This window comes from Oncorhynchus clarkii, chromosome 17 (genome assembly GCF_045791955.1).
Source record: "Oncorhynchus clarkii lewisi isolate Uvic-CL-2024 chromosome 17, UVic_Ocla_1.0, whole genome shotgun sequence".
Taxonomy (NCBI): domain Eukaryota; kingdom Metazoa; phylum Chordata; class Actinopteri; order Salmoniformes; family Salmonidae; genus Oncorhynchus; species Oncorhynchus clarkii.
Window position 1 is genome coordinate 69716727 of NC_092163.1, and position 20484 is coordinate 69737210.

The window sequence follows — 20484 nt, forward strand, 5'->3', positions numbered from 1 at the left end:
GATTATTCAGACACACTAGGAAAATACCTGGAAACATAGCTGAGTGTTTTCTTCACACACAAAATGTCATAAATCAAACTTAAGGCAATAATACAAAATATGATAACATTTTCTTGGCAGCTGGAAGTGACGACTTATTCTCGTTTTATTCTTAACCTCACTATTTTATTATTTCTTATAATTTCTTTATGCATTATTAAGAAAATAACACACATTTTGTGTGTGGATGCATGTAAGTTTGTGCATGGCAGAGGGAGAAAGAGATCATGAATGGGGAGAAAAAGAAAGATTTAGCAAAGGGTAGCGAGAAAAAGAAAGAGGGGTCATGTTAAAACAGTAGACAGGTTTTGAAGGTGTGATGGACAGAGGGACAGTGTTTCCTTATGAATAAAGGTCAATCAGATCAGAGCACAGCTCCTGTAGGTACCACTAATCACAGCTCAACTCATAGAATGTATACCCACTAGCACTTTGAGTGTGCTAGCAAAACCTTCTAATTATCTGGACAACTCTGATTCCCTGCAGAGATTAGACAACACCCACGATGAGATCAATTCAACCCACAGGAACCAAATAGAGTGAGAAATAAAACACCATAAATTAAACGAAGCATGATTTTTAATGGAAGGGAATATTTTATTTGTCCATGACAGCTGTTGTATTTGTCTTTGAAGCAGGAATGTGGGCACTGGTAGGAGGGTTTGTTGCTTCACAGAGGAAACTGTTGAAGAAATGCCAAGATGCAGATAAGGGAGATCACTTCCAACACCTTGACATTATGTCTGACAGAGAAGAGAACCAGTGCAGCTGTGGCACTTAGAAAACACAGACAGAAATGTGTATTTGTATTTATTATGGATGGCAGCAGTTACTATTCCTGGTGTCCAGCAAAATTAAGGCAATTTATACAATTTAAAAACGTTACAATACAGTCACAGATTTCACAACACACTCTGCCCTCAGGCCCCTAATCCACCACTAACTACCATGTTTAAAAAAAAAAAAAAATGTTACTGCTTGCATGAGTTACTTGATGTGGAATAGAGTTTCATGTAGTCATGGCTCTATGTAGTACTGTGCACCTCCCATAGTCTGTTCTGGACTTGGGTACTATGAAGAGACCTCTTGTGGCATGTCTTGTGGGGTATGCATGGGTGTCTGAGCTGTGTGCCAGTAGTTTAGACAGACAGCTCGGTGCATTCAACATGTCAATGCCTCTCGTAAATCAGAGCTACACTACTCACAGGCAGTGTACCTGACACGCCTCTTACCCAATCCATCCGTCCACCCATGCCCTTGTTCCTGCTTGCATCTTTGGCTGGGCATCTCTTATGTATGGTGGATGGACAACTTTAACTGAAAACATGCAGAATCTGTCCATTATCCTATATTTCTACTGGAGCCATACATGCTAGACTTATGCCATCATACCTTTCTTTTACACGGACACCTAGGTGATCTGCTCTGATGTCAATGGAAACAGGCTGAAGTCTCAATGTCCTCAAGATAAACTCCATCATATTACACAGAATAGATGGAAAGTGTTATCTGTGCAGCTTTTGTCAACCATAATGTTTAACCATAAGCAGAGGGGATTGCGACTCCAATATCTGCTCGAAGTGTATCCCATGTTTCCCAGCCCCAGACATCTAACAGCCTTTATGCTGGTCACTCCATGTAGATCACTACTGAAAACAGAATCGGAAATTGTCTCAAGCCTACGGTTGGTACCATATTCCTCCTGCTACAGCATAGAGAGCAACCAGTTTTGAAGATTCAGTAAGATAATCTTTTGGGTTAGATTTATAGCCACATCCTCTACACATGGAGCTTTGACCAGACCATGGGGCTAAGAAAGTGGTGGATGATGGCTGAGATTGACTTAGAGATTTTCAATTCCATTATGTGGGACTTTGTAAGTGTCTGGGAACAGAAAAAGCACATAGCACACTGGTCTGTCTGGAAAAGAGTGGCCTTCACAGAGTGATCTCTAGTTACCTCAAAACTTGATCAATGCAACAGAGAAAGGAAGAGACCAGAGCAATATATACTTTGGTTGTAAAAGTAGTTTCTGAATTTCCCTTGCTGCTTCTGAGAAATAATGACTTCTACGTGAGGATTCACACTGTCACACAGTACAGTCTTTCAGTAATGGAACAGGTAGGCAAGTGTGTGATGTTCAGGGCAGACCGGTGATAAAGCTTCTGAGTTTTCTTTTATGTTCAAATCTCTCAACACTTCCAGTTTTCTGTGAAGATAAAGGAAAGTTCAGTAGTTCCTGGTACCTGTATATTATTCCTCCTGACACATTCCTCACATTGTTTTTACATTTCACACCTCTCCAATCTATTTTGGTCTGTCTTTCTCTCTCCTTGACATGCTCTCTCCCTCTCACAGTCTTCCAGCCATCAGATTCATTATTTTCCCTCTATTTACTTTTAATTAACTTTATTATTTTCATCGTCAGGCCAGCGACGGCCAGACATCTGTCACTTGCGTGAGACAAGAGCAGAGTAAAACAGGGAGCTGGCAACAGGGAGACAAGAGCAGAGTAAAACAGGGACCTGACAACAGGGAGACAAGAGCAGAGTAAAACAGGGACCTGGCAACAGGGAGACAAGAGCAGAGTAAAACAGGGACCTGACAACAGGGAGACAAGAGCAGAGTAAAACAGCGACCTGGCAACAGGGAGACAAGAGCAGAATAAAACAGGGACCTGGCAACGGGGAGACAAGAGCAGAGTAAAACAGCGACCTGGCAACAGGGAGACAAGAGCAGAATAAAACAGGGACCTGGCAACGGGGAGACAAGAGCAGAGTAAAACAGGGACCTGGCAACGGGGAGACAAGAGCAGAGTTAAACGGAGACCTGGCAACAGGGAGACAAGAGCAGAGTAAAACAGGGACCTGGCAACAGGGAGACAAGAGCAGAGTAAAACAGCGACCTGGCAACAGGGAGACAAGATCAGAATAAAACAGGGAACCGGCAACAGGGAGACAAGAGCAGAGTAAAACAGGGACCTGGCAACAGGGAGACAAGAGCAGAGTAACACAGGGACCTGGCAACAGGGAGACAAGAGCAGAGTAAAACAGGGACCTGGCAACGGGGAGACAAGAGCAGAGTTAAACGGAGATCTGGCAACAGGGAGACAAGAGCAAAGTAAAACAGGGACCTGACAACAGGGAGACAAGAGCAGAGTAAAACAGGGACCTGACAACGAGGAACATCTAGTTAAACAAAGTCTGTGTCACACCATGATATGGTTCTTGTCTCCACCCCCCTCCAGGTGTCGCCCATCTTCCCCATTATCGCCAGTGTATTTATACCTGTGTAGTCTGTTGCCAGACCGTTTTGTTCATCAAGCCTACCAGTGTTCTCCCCCTTGCTCCTGTCTGTTTCTAGTTCCTGTTTACTAGTTTTCCCGGTTTTGGCCATTCTGCCTGCCCTGACCCTGAGACTGCCTGCCGTTCTGTACCTTTTGGACTCTGATCTGGATAACCAACCTCTGCCTGCCCTTGACCTGTCGTTTTGCCTGCCCCTGTTCTAGTAATACACTTTTGTTACTTTGACACTGTCTGCATCTGGGTCTTCCCTAAAACGTGATAGTCTGTCCAGCATTCCACCGGGAATGCAGTCGCAAGAAGTTCGATAGATAGTCCACCAACAAAGTGTCTCAAAACGTCTAGGCCAGGCCGCAGAGGGAGAACGCCATCAATTACTGTTGATCGTATAAATAATATATACAAGAGGGGTATGCTGACTTGGTGCTTATGTGAAGAAATTACTCTGAGTCTCGTTGCAGAGCAAGTTCTGCAACAAGTTCTTACTCCCCCACCCCATTTGCTTGGCGTTACTGTAACACTGCATTAATTCAGTGGACGTACTCTATTCTGGAGTGCACTTGATCTGATGTTTGTTTGTTTCTCAGGTCTGGTTACCCTTTCTCACCCTCACAACACTTAATATATTGTATTAAGAAAGAGTGTTAGTGAACAGGAAACTGATGGTGGCCTTCTTATCTGTTCTCCTGTTAAGTAACCTGTGATCCTTTCTTCTCTCCCTCCCTCTCTCCCACTTTATTTCGCTTGCTGTAACCAATAGGTTTCAGAAAGGCCAGACTTTTGATAGTTGTTTTAAATGAAATCTACTTGCTATTAAGGTCTGAACTCAAACCTCATCTCCGAAGTTTCACGGAAGATCCGTGTAGTAATGTTAAGGTCATTTCCAATTGAGCCAACATATGCAGCATTTACCGCGAATGCAGCCTCCTCGACAGTGGAAACATTGCTTTTAATTGTCAATCGTGCAATAAAGCGGATCTCAGCGCTACGGATTGAATAGAGCCCTAAGTGTGATTCCATTATAAGGCTGTCTGGAGTTATCAGCAGTGTCGACTGCTTGGTACAGAGCCCAAACCTCCCCTCCCTCACACCTACTTAAATTGATGTTTTGTCTGCAAAATCCTGTTACTGTGCTTTGCTTTTATCGTGTCAATGTCCATCTGTGTCACCATAAACATACAGCATAGTATTTTTCATTGTTTTTTCCATTCCATAGTAAATTGCATTGCAATTTTAAAATGTATGTAAATCCCCCTGAACACTCATTCATTACATTATCTGTATGTACTGTATGAGAACAAGAGCCAGGCAGGTGACTGAATAAATGTAGAAAACAGGGTAGCATGAGGGCAGGGGTTATTCTCCCAGATGCATTTGAATTGACATTATGAATTTTCCGCTGACCTTGTGCCATCCACACGGCGGCCAATGACTATAGCAGATGGGGCAAGTCACTTTTTAAGCGGCTGTGACAACCTTAACCCGTTAGCTTGGCCATAGGATTGGGAACTAATTGAGTAGCGTTCATTATTGATGAGTTGCAGATACAAGCTCACTCACACAAATGAGATAAAGAGGCGTGAACACACAGACTCACACACGATGGCATAGACTCAAACCCACGCAGGCTAGCACGCGCACACACACAGAGACCACACATACCCTAACTCACAGAATGTCCCTCGGCTCTCCCTGTGGGTCAGATCATCTGTGTTGAATTTAATGAGTGAACATGTAGTCATCCCTCAACGAGAGCACTGTTACCTTTGGGGTGAGATAATATATAAAAAATTCACAGTCTCTGCCACGCTTTGAATACTACAGCAGTGGAACACTCATTAGCATTTAAATGGGGAAAAGATAACGCTGCATTCGGCACTGTCATTCCTCCATCACACTGCAGCCTGACGGCAGAGAGAGAAGTAAACCTGAATGTGGCTTTTTAAAAACGTTTTTAGAACGTTTGTATCAGAAATAGTAGATGCGTTAGTCCTATTGCCTTCTACAGTAATTGCTTTGGGGAGTTCATTCTGAGATTTGTATCACTGTGTGAGGAAAACTACTAGATTTGTTTGTCTAGTTATTTTCATCTCGTTAACTCCTCCTGTGTAGTTGATGTTGTTTAGGCAGGAAAAGAGGATGCCACACGTGCAAAAGTGCATGAATCAAAGTAGCGTCTAGCCTTTGTCTGGACTTCATAGACCACTTGCCCATTAAAATTCTAAACCTCTGCTCAACCACAGCATGCCATTCAGACAACTAACTTTCTCACTTAATGCTTTTACCTAGATGAAGGTAAAAACTGGACCATTAGTCCATGTATGTTGATCTCTATAGAGATTTCACTGGGAGCCCTGATCACTCAGACGGGGGTATAGAAACCATAGTATTTGGCCTCTACCTTTTGTTAAGGATTCCTCCTCCCAGAGCTAGTCAGCTGGAGCTATGCGTGTTCAAAAAATGGGACAGCTGCTATTTCAACATGACACAAGTCTGTCTCTTTGTATCTGGCTCACATTTCCCTTCCATGAAAAATAAGCGAAGAGGGCAGCTGCGGTGGGATGATTTGGGATGAATTAAAGGCTGTTTCCTATCAGGCTCCGGAGGGTCTGATCCCCTCCATCCTCACTTGTCTGGCTGCAACCCTCTTTCTGCCTGATACAGCATCAAACTGGAGGAGCACATGGATTAAATTATATCAGCTCCCGTCACTGTAACGTGTCCCACAAATAATAACAATGGATTTTAGATCCAAAATGTCCCACTACCTGCGGTTGGGGTTGATGAGGTTGTACAATAGTGTCTCCCAGCTTTGTTGACGGGTCGCCCCCCCCCTTCCCCCCATCCCGTGGTGTCATTCTTCACCCCCAGCAAACCACAGGTCCCAGGCCTGAGGGGGAGACTGAGGGCAGGCCGGGGAAATGACTTGTTTTTTCAACATCTTACAAAGGAAGTTGAAATTGTGAACTTATTCTCCAAATCAGGCTGCACAAAAACAATGGGTGTCACAGTGGGCGAAAACACGGGCTGATGTTATTTCATTTGTCTTGTCCGTGATCTTGGTGCCTAGTTAATGGGATCTGAAAGTAGTAGCTGCAACTTTACACCGTGCTCTGCAAGAACACACTTTGATTCTGTGCTATTTTTTTGTCTCCCCCCAATCTGTCTGTCCGTCCCTCCTCCTATCCCCATCTATATCCTGTCATCACCTCCCTCTGATGAGGCCGTGAAACAGGTGGCTGTGGGCCTGTGGCACAGTAAGAGCAGGAAAGCTGCAGATTGACTTCACAGTGTGTGTGTGTGTGTGTGTGGGGGGGGGGGGGGTTCCCTCAACCTATCTTCCTTCAGCCCTATGTTCCCCCAGCCCTATGTTCCCTCAACCCTATGTTCCCTCAACCTATGTTCCCTCAGCCCTATGTTCCCTCAACCCTATGTTCCCTCAGCCCTATGTTCCCTCAACCTATGTTCCCTCAGCCCTATGTTCCCTCAGCCCTATGTTCCCTGAACCTATCTCCTTTAGCCCTATGGTCCCTCAACCTATCTTCCTTCAGCCCTATGTTCCCTCAGTCCTTTCCCTTAACCTTACTTCCTTCAGCCCTATGTTCCCTCAACTCTATGTTCCCTCAACACTATGTTCCTTCAACTCTATGTTCCCTGAGCCCTATGTTCCCTCAACCTATCTTCTTCAGCCCTATGTTCACTCATCGTATCTTCCTTCAGCCCTATTTTCCCTCAGCCCTATGTTCCCTCAGCCCTATGTTCCCTCAGCCCTATGTTCCCTCAACCCTATGTTCACTCATCGTATCTTCCTTCAGCCCTATTTTCCCTCAGCCTTATGTTCCCTCAGCCCTATGTTCCCTCAACATTATGTTCCCTCAACACTATGTTCCCTCAACCTATCTTCCGTTAGCCCTATGGTCCCTCAACCTATCTTCCTTTAGCCCTATGTTCCTTCAGCCCTATGTTCTCTCAACTGATCTGCCTTTAGCCCTATGTTGCCTCAGCCCTATGTTCCCTCAGCCCTATGTTCCCTCAGCCCTATGTTCCCTCAACACTATGTTCCCTCAACCTATCTTCCTTCAGCCATATGGTCTCTCAACCCTATGTTTTCTCAAACCTATGTTCCCTCAGCCCTATGTTCCCTCAGCCCTATGTTCCCTCAGCCCTATGTTCCCTCAACCCTATGTTCCCTCAGCCCTATGTTCCCTCAGCCCTATGTTCCCTCAGCCCTATGTTCCCTCAACCCAATGTTCCATCAACCTATCTACCTTTAGCCCTATGGTCCCTCAACCTATCTTCCTTCAGCCCTATGTTCCCTCAGCCCTATGTTCTCTCAAACTATCTGCCTTCAGCCCTATGTTCCTTTGGCCCTATGTTCCCTCAGCCCTATGTTCCCTCAACCCTATGTTCCCTCAGCCCTATGTTCCCTCAGCCCTATGTTCCCTCAGCCCTATGTTCCCTCAACACTATGTTCCCTCAACCTATCTTCCTTCAGCCCTATGGTCCCTCAACCCTATGTTCCCTCAAACCTATGTTCCTTCAGCCCTATGGTCCCTCAACCCTATGTTCCCTCAGCCCTATGATCCCTCAACACTATGTTCCCTCAACCTATCTTCCTTCAGCCCTATGTTCACTCATCATATCTTCCTTCAGCCATATTTTCCCTCAGCCTTATGTTCCCTCAGCCCTATGTTCCCTCAGCCCTATGTTCCCTCAGCCCTATGTTCCCTCAACCCAATGTTCCACCAGCCCTATGTTCCCTCAGCCCTATGTTCCCTCAGCCCAATGTTCCACCAGCCCTATGTTCCCTCAGCCCTATATTCCCTCAGCCCTATGTTCCCTCAACACTATGTTCCCTCAACCTATCTTCCTTCAGCCCTATGTTCCCTCAGCCCTATGTTCCCTCAGACCTATGTTCCCTCAACCTATCTTCCTTCAGCCATATGGTCTCTCAACCCTATGTTTTCTCAAACCTATGTTCCCTCAGCCGTATGTTCCCTCAGCCCTATGGTCCCTCAACCCTATGTTCCCTCAAACCTATGTTCCCTCAGCCCTATGGTCCCTCAACCCTATGTTCCCTCAACCTATCTTCCTTCAGCCCTATGTTCACTCAGCCTTATGTTCCCTCAGCCCTATGTTCCCTCAGCCCTATGTTCCCTCAGCCCTATGTTCCCTCAACCCAATGTTCCACCAGCCCTATGTTCCCTCAGCCCTATGTTCCCTCAGCCCAATGTTCCACCAGCCCTATGTTCCCTCAGCCCTATATTCCCTCAGCCCTATGTTCCCTCAACACTATGTTCCCTCAACCTATCTTCCTTCAGCCCTATGTTCCCTCAGCCCTATGTTCCCTCAGCCCTATGTTCCCTCAACCCAATGTTCCACCAGCCCTATGTTCCCTCAGCCCTATGTTCCCTCAACACTATGTTCCCTCAACTTATCTTCCTTTAGCCCTATGGTCCCTCAGCCCTATGTTCCCTCAGCCCTATGTTCCCTCAGCCCTATTTTCCCTCAACCCAATGTTCCCTCAGCCTATGTTCCCTCCGCCCTATGTTCACTCAATTTATCTTCCTTCAGCCCTATGTTCCCTCAGACCTATGTTCCCTCAACCTATCTTCCTTCAGCCCTATGTTCCCTCAGCCCTATGTTCCCTCAGACCTATGTTCCCTCAACCTATCTTCCTTCAGCCATATGGTCTCTCAACCCTATGTTTTCTCAAACCTATGTTCCCTCAGCCCTATGTTCCCTCAGCCCTATGTTCCCTCAGCCCTATGTTCCCTCAACCCAATGTTCCCTCAACCTATCTACCTTTAGCCCTATGGTCCCTCAACCTATCTTCCTTCAGCCCTATGTTCCCCCTATGTTATCTCAAACTATCTGCCTTCAGCCCTATGTTCCTTCAGCCCTATGTTCCCTCAGCCCTATGTTCCCTCAACCCTATGTTCCCTCAGCCCTATGTTCGCTCAGCCCTATGTTCCCTCAACCCAATGTTCCCTCAACCTATCTACCTTTAGCCCTGTGGTCCCTCAACCTATCTTCCTTCAGCTCTATGTTCCCTCAGCCCCATGTTCTCTCAAACTATCTGCCTACAGCCCTATGTTCCTTCAGCCCTATGTTCCCTCATCCCTATGTTCCCTCAACCCTATGTTCCATCAGCCCTATGTTCCCTCAGCCCTGTTCCCTCAGCCCTATGTTCCCTCAACACTATGTTCCCTCAAACTATCTTCCTTCAGCCCTATGGTCCCTCAACCCTATGTTCCCTCAAACCTATGTTCCCTCAGCCCTATGTTCCCTCAGCCCTATGTTCCCTCAGCTCTATGTTCCATCAACCCAATGTTCCCTCAGCCCTATGATCCCTCAACACTATGTTCCCTCCACCTATCTTCCTTTAGCCCTATATTCCCTCCGCCCTATGTTCCCTCAACCCTTTGTTCCCCGATCTCTATGTTCCCTCAACCTATCTTCCTTCAGCCGCCCTATGTTCCCTCCGCCCATCTTCCTTCAGCCCTATGTTCCCTCAGCCCTTTCCCTCAACCTTACTTCCTTCAGCCCTATGTTCCCTCAGCCCTATGTTCCCTCAACACTATGTTACCTCAACTCTATGTTCCCTGAGCCCTATGTTCCCTCAACCTATCTTCCTTCAGCCCTTTGTTCACTCATCATATCTTCCTTCAGCCCTATTTTCCCTCAGCCTTATGTTCCCTCAGCCATATGTTCCCTCAGCCCTATGTTCCCTCAGCCCTATGTTCCCTCAACACTATGTTCCCTCAACCAATCTTCCTTCAGCCCTATGTTCCCTCAGCCCTATGTTCCGTCAACCCAATGTTCCCCCAGCCCTATGTTCCCTCAACCCAATGTTCCCTCAACCTATCTTCCTTTAGCCCTATGGTCCCTCAACCTATCTTCATTCAGGCATATATTCCCTCAGCCTTATGTTCCCTCAACCTATCTTCTGTCAGCCGCCCTATGCTCCCTCAGCCCTATGTTCCCTCAATTTATCTTCCTTCAGCCCTATGTTCCCTCAACCTATCTTCCTTCAGCCCTATGTTCTCTCAACTCTATGTTTCCTCAACCCTATGTTCCCTCAACCTTACTTCCTTCAGCCCTATGTTCCCTCAACTCTATGTTCCCTCAACACTATGTTCCCTCAACTCTATGTTCCCTGAGCCCTATGTTCCCTCAACCTATCTTCCTTCAGCCCTTTGTTCACTCATCATATCTTCCTTCAGCCCTATTTTCCCTCAGCCTTATGTTCCCTCAGCCATATGTTCCCTCAGCCCTATGTTCCCTCAGCCCTACGTTCCCTCAACACTATGTCCCCTCAACCTATCTTCCTTCAGCCCTATGTTCCCTCAACCCTATGTTCCCTCAAACTTATGTTCCCTCAGCCCTATGTTCCGTCAACCCAATGTTCCCCCAGCCCTATGTTCCCTCAACACTATGTTCCCTCAACTTATCTTCCTTTAGCCCTAGGTTCCCTCAACCTATCTTCCTTCAGCCCTATGTTCCCTCAGCCCTTTCCCTCAACCTTACTTCCTTCAGCCCTATGTTCCCTCAGCCCTATGTTCCCTCAACACTATGTTCCCTCAACTCTATGTTCCCTGAGCCCTATGTTCCCTCAACCTATCTTCATTCAGCCCTATGTTCACTCATCGTATCTTCCTTCGGCCATATTTTCCCTCAGCCTTATGTTCCCTCAGCCCTATGTTCCCTCAGCCCTATGTTCCCTCAACACTATGTACCCTCAACCCAATGTTCCACCAGCCCTATGTTCCTTCAACACTATCCTATGTTCCCTCAACACTATGTTCCCTCAACTTATCGTCCTTTAGCCCTATGGTCCCTCAGCCCTATGTTCCCTCAGCCCTATGTTCCCTCAGCCCTATGTTCCCTCAACCCAATGTTCCCTCAGCCTAGGTTCCCTCCGCCCTATGTTCCCTCAATTTATCTTCCTTCAGCCCTATGTTCCCTCAGACCTATGTTCCCTCAACCTATCTTCCTTCAGCCCTATGTTCCCTCAGCCCTATGTTCCCTCAGACCTATGTTCCCTCAACCTATCTTCCTTCAGCCATATGGTCTCTCAACCCTATGTTTTCTCAAACCTATGTTCCCTCAGCCCTATGTTCCCTCAGCCCTATGTTCCCTCAGCCCTATGTTCCCTCAACCCAATGTTCCCTCAAACTATCTACCTTTAGCCCTATGGTCCCTCAACCTATCTTCCTTCAGCCCTATGTTCCCCCTATGTTATCTCAAACTATCTGCCTTCAGCCCTATGTTCCTTCAGCCCTATGTTCCCTCAGCCCTATGTTCCCTCAACCCTATGTTCCCTCAGCCCTATGTTCGCTCAGCCCTATGTTCCCTCAACCCAATGTTCCCTCAACCTATCTACCTTTAGCCCTGTGGTCCCTCAACCTATCTTCCTTCAGCTCTATGTTCCCTCAGCCCCATGTTCTCTCAAACTATCTGCCTACAGCCCTATGTTCCTTCAGCCCTATGTTCCCTCATCCCTATGTTCCCTCAACCCTATGTTCCATCAGCCCTATGTTCCCTCAGCCCTGTTCCCTCAGCCCTATGTTCCCTCAACACTATGTTCCCTCAAACTATCTTCCTTCAGCCCTATGGTCCCTCAACCCTATGTTCCCTCAAACCTATGTTCCCTCAGCCCTATGTTCCCTCAGCCCTATGTTCCCTCAGCTCTATGTTCCATCAACCCAATGTTCCCTCAGCCCTATGTTCCCTCAGCCCTATGTTCCCTCAACCCAATGTTCCCTCAGCCTATGTTCCCTCCGCCCTATGTTCCCTCAATTTATCTTCCTTCAGCCCTATGATCCCTCAGACCTATGTTCCCTCAACCTATCTTCTTTCAGCCATATGTTCCCTCAGCCCTATGTTCCCTCAGACCTATGTTCCCTCAACCTATCTTCCTTCAGCCATATGGTCCCTCAACCCTATGTTCCCTCAGCCCTATGTTCCCTCAGCCCTATGTTCCCTCATGTTCCCTACCCAATGTTCCCTCAACCTATCTTCCTTTAGCCCTATGGTCCCTCAACCTATCTTCATTCAGGCATATATTCCCTCAGTCATATATTCCCTCAGCCGTATGTTCCCTCAACCCTATGTTCCCTCAACCCTTTGTTCCCCCATCTCTATGTTCCCTCAACCTATCTTCTGTCAGCCGCCCTATGTTCCCTCAGCCCAATGTTCCCTCAACTTATCTTCCTTCAGCCCCATGTTCCCTCAACCTATCTTCCTTCAGCCCTATGTTCTCTCAACTCTATGTTTCCTCAACCCTATGTTCCCTCAACCATACTTCCTTCAGCCCTATGTTCCCTCAACTCTATGTTCCCTCAACACTATGTTCCCTCAACTCTATGTTCCCTGAGCCCTATGTTCCCTCAACCTATCTTCCTTCAGCCCTTTGTTCACTCATCATATCTTCCTTCAGCCCTATTTTCCCTCAGCCTTATGTTCCCTCAGCCATATGTTCCCTCAGCCCTATGTTCCCTCAGCCCTACGTTCCCTCAACACTATGTTCCCTCAACCTATCTTCCTTCAGCCCTATGTTCCCTCAACCCTATGTTCCCTCAAACTTATGTTCCCTCAGCCCTATGTTCCGTCAACCCAATGTTCCCCCAGCCCTATGTTCCCTCAACACTATGTTCCCTCAACTTATCTTCCTTTAGCCCTAGGTTCCCTCAACCTATCTTCCTTCAGCCCTATGTTCCCTCAGCCCTTTCCCTCAACCTTACTTCCTTCAGCCCTATGTTCCCTCAGCCCTATGTTCCCTCAACACTATGTTCCCTCAACTCTATGTTCCCTGAGCCCTATGTTCCCTCAACCTATCTTCATTCAGCCCTATGTTCACTCATCGTATCTTCCTTCGGCCATATTTTCCCTCAGCCTTATGTTCCCTCAGCCCTATGTTCCCTCAGCCCTATGTTCCCTCAACACTATGTACCCTCAACCCAATGTTCCACCAGCCCTATGTTCCTTCAACACTATCCTATGTTCCCTCAACACTATGTTCCCTCAACTTATCGTCCTTTAGCCCTATGGTCCCTCAGCCCTATGTTCCCTCAGCCCTATGTTCCCTCAGCCCTATGTTCCCTCAACCCAATGTTCCCTCAGCCTAGGTTCCCTCCGCCCTATGTTCCCTCAATTTATCTTCCTTCAGCCCTATGTTCCCTCAGACCTATGTTCCCTCAACCTATCTTCCTTCAGCCCTATGTTCCCTCAGCCCTATGTTCCCTCAGCCCTATGTTCCCTCAGCCCTATGTTCCCTCAACCCAATGTTCCCTCAACCTATCTACCTTTAGCCCTATGGTCCCTCAACCTATCTTCCTTCAGCCCTATGTTCCCCCTATGTTATCTCAAACTATCTGCCTTCAGCCCTATGTTCCTTCAGCCCTATGTTCCCTCAGCCCTATGTTCCCTCAACCCTATGTTCCCTCAGCCCTATGTTCGCTCAGCCCTATGTTCCCTCAACCCAATGTTCCCTCAACCTATCTACCTTTAGCCCTGTGGTCCCTCAACCTATCTTCCTTCAGCTCTATGTTCCCTCAGCCCCATGTTCTCTCAAACTATCTGCCTACAGCCCTATGTTCCTTCAGCCCTATGTTCCCTCATCCCTATGTTCCCTCAACCCTATGTTCCATCAGCCCTATGTTCCCTCAGCCCTGTTCCCTCAGCCCTATGTTCCCTCAACACTATGTTCCCTCAAACTATCTTCCTTCAGCCCTATGGTCCCTCAACCCTATGTTCCCTCAAACCTATGTTCCCTCAGCCCTATGTTCCCTCAGACCTATGTTCCCTCAGCTCTATGTTCCATCAACCCAATGTTCCCTCAGCCCTATGTTCCCTCAGCCCTATGTTCCCTCAACCCAATGTTCCCTCAGCCTATGTTCCCTCCGCCCTATGTTCCCTCAATTTATCTTCCTTCAGCCCTATGATCCCTCAGACCTATGTTCCCTCAACCTATCTTCTTTCAGCCATATGTTCCCTCAGCCCTATGTTCCCTCAGACCTATGTTCCCTCAACCTATCTTCCTTCAGCCATATGGTCCCTCAACCCTATGTTCCCTCAAACCTATGTTCCCTCAGCCCTATGTTCCCTCAGCCCTATGTTCCCTCAACCCAATGTTCCCTCAACCTATCTTCCTTTAGCCCTATGGTCCCTCAACCTATCTTCATTCAGTCATATATTCCCTCAGCCGTATGTTCCCTCAACCCTATGTTCCCTCAACCCTTTGTTCCCCCATCTCTATGTTCCCTCAACCTATCTTCCGTCAGCCGCCCTATGTTCCCTCAGCCCTATGTTCCCTCAACCCAATGTTCCCTCAACCTATCTTCCTTCAGCCCCATGTTCCCTCAACCTATCTTCCTTCAGCCCTATGTTCTCTCAACTCTATGTTTCCTCAACCCTATGTTCCCTCAACCATACTTCCTTCAGCCCTATGTTCCCTCAACTCTATGTTCCCTCAACACTATGTTCCCTCAACTCTATGTTCCCTGAGCCCTATGTTCCCTCAACCTATCTTCCTTCAGCCCTTTGTTCACTCATCATATCTTCCTTCAGCCCTATTTTCCCTCAGCCTTATGTTCCCTCAGCCATATGTTCCCTCAGCCCTATGTTCCCTCAGCCCTATGTTCCCTCAACACTATGTTCCCTCAACCTATCTTCCTTCAGCCCTATGTTCCCTCAACCCTATGTTCCCTCAAACTTATGTTCCCTCAGCCCTATGTTCCGTCAACCCAATGTTCCCCCAGCCCTATGTTCCCTCAACCCAATGTTCCCTCAACCTATCTTCCTTTAGCCCTATGGTCCCTCAACCTATCTTCATTCAGTCATATATTCCCTCAGCCTTATGTTCCCTCAACCCTATGTTCCCTCAACCCTTTGTTCCCCCATCTCTATGTTCCCTCAACCTATCTTCCGTCAGCCGCCCTATGCTCCCTCAGCCCTATGTTCCCTCAATTTATCTTCCTTCAGCCCTATGTTCCCTCAACCTATCTTCCTTCAGCCCTATGTTCTCTCAACTCTATGTTCCCTGAGCCCTATGTTCCCTCAACCTATCTTCCTTCAGCCCTTTGTTCACTCATCATATCTTCCTTCAGCCCTATTTTCCCTCCGCCTTATGTTCCCTCAGCCATATGTTCCCTCAGCCCTATGTTCCCTCAGCCCTATGTTCCCTCAACACTATGTTCCCTCAACCTATCTTCCTTCAGCCCTATGTTCCCTCAACCCTTTGTTCCCTCAAACTTATGTTCCCTCAGCCCTATGGTCCCTCAACCCTATGTTCCCTCAGCCCTATGATCCCTCAACACTATGTTCCCTCAACCTATCTTCCTTCAGCCCTATGTTCACTCATCATATCTTCCTTCAGCCATATTTTCCCTCAGCCTTATGTTCCCTCAGCCCTATGTTCCCTCAGCCCTATGTTCCCTCAGCCCTATGTTCCCTCAACCCAATGTTCCCTCAACCCTATGTTCCACTCAGCCCTATGTTCCCTCAGCCCTATATTCCCTCAGCCCTATGTTCCCTCAACACTATGTTCCCTCAACCTATCTTCCTTCAGCCCTATGTTCCCTCAGCCCTATGTTCCCTCAGCCCTATGTTCCCTCAACCCAATGTTCCACCAGCCCTATGTTCCCTCAGCCCTATGTTCCCTCAACACTATGTTCCCTCCTTATCTTCCTTTAGCCCTATGGTCCCTCAGCCCTATGTTCCCTCAGCCCTATGTTCCCTCAGCCCTATGTTCCCTCAACCCAATGTTCCCTCAGCCTATGTTCCCTCCGCCCTATGTTCCCTCAGCCCTATCTTCCTTCAGCCCTATGTTCCCTCAGCCCTATGTTCCCTCAGCCCTATGTTCCCTCAACCCAATGTTCCCTCAACCTATCTTCCTTTAGCCCTATGGTCCCTCAACCTATCTTCCTTCAGTCATATATTCCCTCAGCCTATGTTCCCTCAACCCTATGTTCCCTCAACCCTTTGTTCCCCCATCTCTATGTTCCCTCAACTATCTGCCTATGTTCCCTCAGCCCTATGTTCCCTCAATTTATCTTCCTTCAGCCCTATGTTCCCTCAACCTATCTTCCTTCAGCCCTATGTTCTCTCAACTCCCTCAACCCTATGTTCCATCAGCCCTATGTTCCCTCAGCCCTGTTCCCTCAGCCCTATGTTCCCTCAACACTATGTTCCCTCAAACTATCTTCCTTCAGCCCTATGGTCCCTCAACCCTATGTTCCCTCAAACCTATGTTCCCTCAGCCCTATGTTCCCTCAGCCCTATGTTCCCTCAGCTCTATGTTCCATCAACCCAATGTTCCCTCAGCCCTATGTTCCCTCAGCCCTATGTTCCCTCAACCCAATGTTCCCTCAGCCTATGTTCCCTCCGCCCTATGTTCCCTCAATTTATCTTCCTTCAGCCCTATGATCCCTCAGACCTATGTTCCCTCAACCTATCTTCTTTCAGCCATATGTTCCCTCAGCCCTATGTTCCCTCAGACCTATGTTCCCTCAACCTATCTTCCTTCAGCCATATGGTCCCTCAACCCTATGTTCCCTCAAACCTATGTTCCCTCAGCCCTATGTTCCCTCAGCCCTATGTTCCCTCAACCCAATGTTCCCTCAACCTATCTTCCTTTAGCCCTATGGTCCCTCAACCTATCTTCATTCAGTCATATATTCCCTCAGCCGTATGTTCCCTCAACCCTATGTTCCCTCAACCCTTTGTTCCCCCATCTCTATGTTCCCTCAACCTATCTTCCGTCAGCCGCCCTATGTTCCCTCAGCCCTATGTTCCCTCAATTTATCTTCCTTCAGCCCTATGTTCCCTCAACCTATCTTCCTTCAGCCCTATGTTCTCTCAACTCTATGTTTCCTCAACCCTATGTTCCCTCAACCTTACTTCCTTCAGCCCTATGTTCCCTCAACTCTATGTTCCCTCAACACTATGTTCCCTCAACTCTATGTTCCCTGAGCCCTATGTTCCCTCAACCTATCTTCCTTCAGCCCTTTGTTCACTCATCATATCTTCCTTCAGCCCTATTTTCCCTCAGCCTTATGTTCCCTCAGCCATATGTTCCCTCAGCCCTATGTTCCCTCAGCCCTATGTTCCCTCAACACTATGTTCCCTCAACCTATCTTCCTTCAGCCCTATGTTCCCTCAACCCTATGTTCCCTCAAACTTATGTTCCCTCAGCCCTATGTTCCGTCAACCCAATGTTCCCCCAGCCCTATGTTCCCTCAACCCAATGTTCCCTCAACCTATCTTCCTTTAGCCCTATGGTCCCTCAACCTATCTTCATTCAGTCATATATTCCCTCAGCCGTATGTTCCCTCAACCCTATGTTCCCTCAACCCTTTGTTCCCCCATCTCTATGTTCCCTCAACCTATCTTCCGTCAGCCGCCCTATGCTCCCTCAGCCCTATGTTCCCTCAATTTATCTTCCTTCAGCCCTATGTTCCCTCAACCTATCTTCCTTCAGCCCTATGTTCTCTCAACTCTATGTTTCCTCAACCCTATGTTCCCTCAACCTTACTTCCTTCAGCCCTATGTTCCCTCAACTCTATGTTCCCTCAACACTATGTTCCCTCAACTCTATGTTCCCTGAGCCCTATGTTCCCTCAACCTATCTTCCTTCAGCCCTTTGTTCACTCATCATATCTTCCTTCAGCCCTATTTTCCCTCCGCCTTATGTTCCCTCAGCCATATGTTCCCTCAGCCCTATGTTCCCTCAGCCCTATGTTCCCTCAACACTATGTTCCCTCAACTTATCTTCCTTTAGCCCTATGGTCCCTCAGCCCTATGTTCCCTCAGCCCTATGTTCCCTCAGCCCTATGTTCCCTCAACCCAATGTTCCCTCAGCCTATGTTCCCTCCGCCCTATGTTCACTCAATTTATCTTCCTTCAGCCCTATGTTCCCTCAGCCCTATGTTCCCTCAGCCCTATGTTCCCTCAACCCAATGTTCCCTCAACCTATCTTCCTTTAGCCCTATGGTCCCTCAACCTATCTTCATTCAGTCATATATTCCCTCAGCCGTATGTTCCCTCAACCCTATGTTCCCTCAACCCTTTGTTCCCCCATCTCTATGTTCCCTCAACCTATCTTCCGTCAGCCGCCCTATGTTCCCTCAGCCCTATGTTCCCTCAATTTATCTTCCTTCAGCCCTATGTTCCCTCAACCTATCTTCCTTCAGCCCTATGTTCTCTCAACTCTATGTTTCCTCAACCCTATGTTCCCTCAACCTTACTTCCTTCAGCCCTATGTTCCCTCAACTCTATGTTCCCTCAACACTATGTTCCCTCAACTCTATGTTCCCTGAGCCCTATGTTCCCTCAACCTATCTTCCTTCAGCCCTTTGTTCACTCATCATATCTTCCTTCAGCCCTATTTTCCCTCAGCCTTATGTCCCCTCAGCCATATGTTCCCTCAGCCCTATGTTCCCTCAGCCCTATGTTCCCTCAACACTATGTTCCCTCAACCTATCTTCCTTCAGCCCTATGTTCCCTCAACCCTATGTTCCCTCAAACTTATGTTCCCTCAGCCCTATGTTCCGTCAACCCAATGTTCCCCCAGCCCTATGTTCCCTCAACCCAATGTTCCCTCAACCTATCTTCCTTTAGCCCTATGGTCCCTCAACCTATCTTCATTCAGTCATATATTCCCTCAGCCTTATGTTCCCTCAACCCTATGTTCCCTCAACCCTTTGTTCCCCCATCTCTATGTTCCCTCAACCTATCTTCCGTCAGCCGCCCTATGCTCCCTCAGCCCTATGTTCCCTCAATTTATCTTCCTTCAGCCCTATGTTCCCTCAACCTATCTTCCTTCAGCCCTATGTTCTCTCAACTCTATGTTCCCTGAGCCCTATGTTCCCTCAACCTATCTTCCTTCAGCCCTTTGTTCACTCATCATATCTTCCTTCAGCCCTATTTTCCCTCCGCCTTATGTTCCCTCAGCCATATGTTCCCTCAGCCCTATGTTCCCTCAGCCCTATGTTCCCTCAACACTATGTTCCCTCAACCTATCTTCCTTCAGCCCTATGTTCCCTCAACCCTTTGTTCCCTCAAACTTATGTTCCCTCAGCCCTATGGTCCCTCAACCCTATGTTCCCTCAGCCCTATGATCCCTCAACACTATGTTCCCTCAACCTATCTTCCTTCAGCCCTATGTTCACTCATCATATCTTCCTTCAGCCATATTTTCCCTCAGCCTTATGTTCCCTCAGCCCTATGTTCCCTCAGCCCTATGTTCCCTCAGCCCTATGTTCCCTCAACCCAATGTTCCACCAGCCCTATGTTCCCTCAGCCCTATGTTCCCTCAACCCAATGTTCCACCAGCCCTATGTTCCCTCAGCCCTATATTCCCTCAGCCCTATGTTCCCTCAACACTATGTTCCCTCAACCTATCTTCCTTCAGCCCTATGTTCCCTCAGCCCTATGTTCCCTCAGCCCTATGTTCCCTCAACCCAATGTTCCACCAGCCCTATGTTCCCTCAGCCCTATGTTCCCTCAACACTATGTTCCCTCAACTTATCTTCCTTTAGCCCTATGGTCCCTCAGCCCTATGTTCCCTCAGCCCTATGTTCCCTCAGCCCTATGTTCCCTCAACCCAATGTTCCCTCAGCCTATGTTCCCTCCGCCCTATGTTCACTCAATTTATCTTCCTTCAGCCCTATGTTCCCTCAGACCTATGTTCCCTCAGCCCTATGTTCCCTCAACCCAATGTTCCCTCAACCTATCTTCCTTTAGCCCTATGGTCCCTCAACCTATCTTCATTCAGTCATATATTCCCTCAGCCGTATGTTCCCTCAACCCTATGTTCCCTCAACCCTTTGTTCCCCCATCTCTATGTTCCCTCAACCTATCTTCCGTCAGCCGCCCTATGTTCCCTCAGCCCTATGTTCCCTCAATTTATCTTCCTTCAGCCCTATGTTCCCTCAACCTATCTTCCTTCAGCCCTATGTTCTCTCAACTCTATGTTTCCTCAACCCTATGTTCCCTCAACCTTACTTCCTTCAGCCCTATGTTCCCTCAACTCTATGTTCCCTCAACACTATGTTCCCTGAACTCTATGTTCCCTGAGCCCTATGTTCCCTCAACCTATCTTCCTTCAGCCCTTTGTTCACTCATCATATCTTCCTTCAGC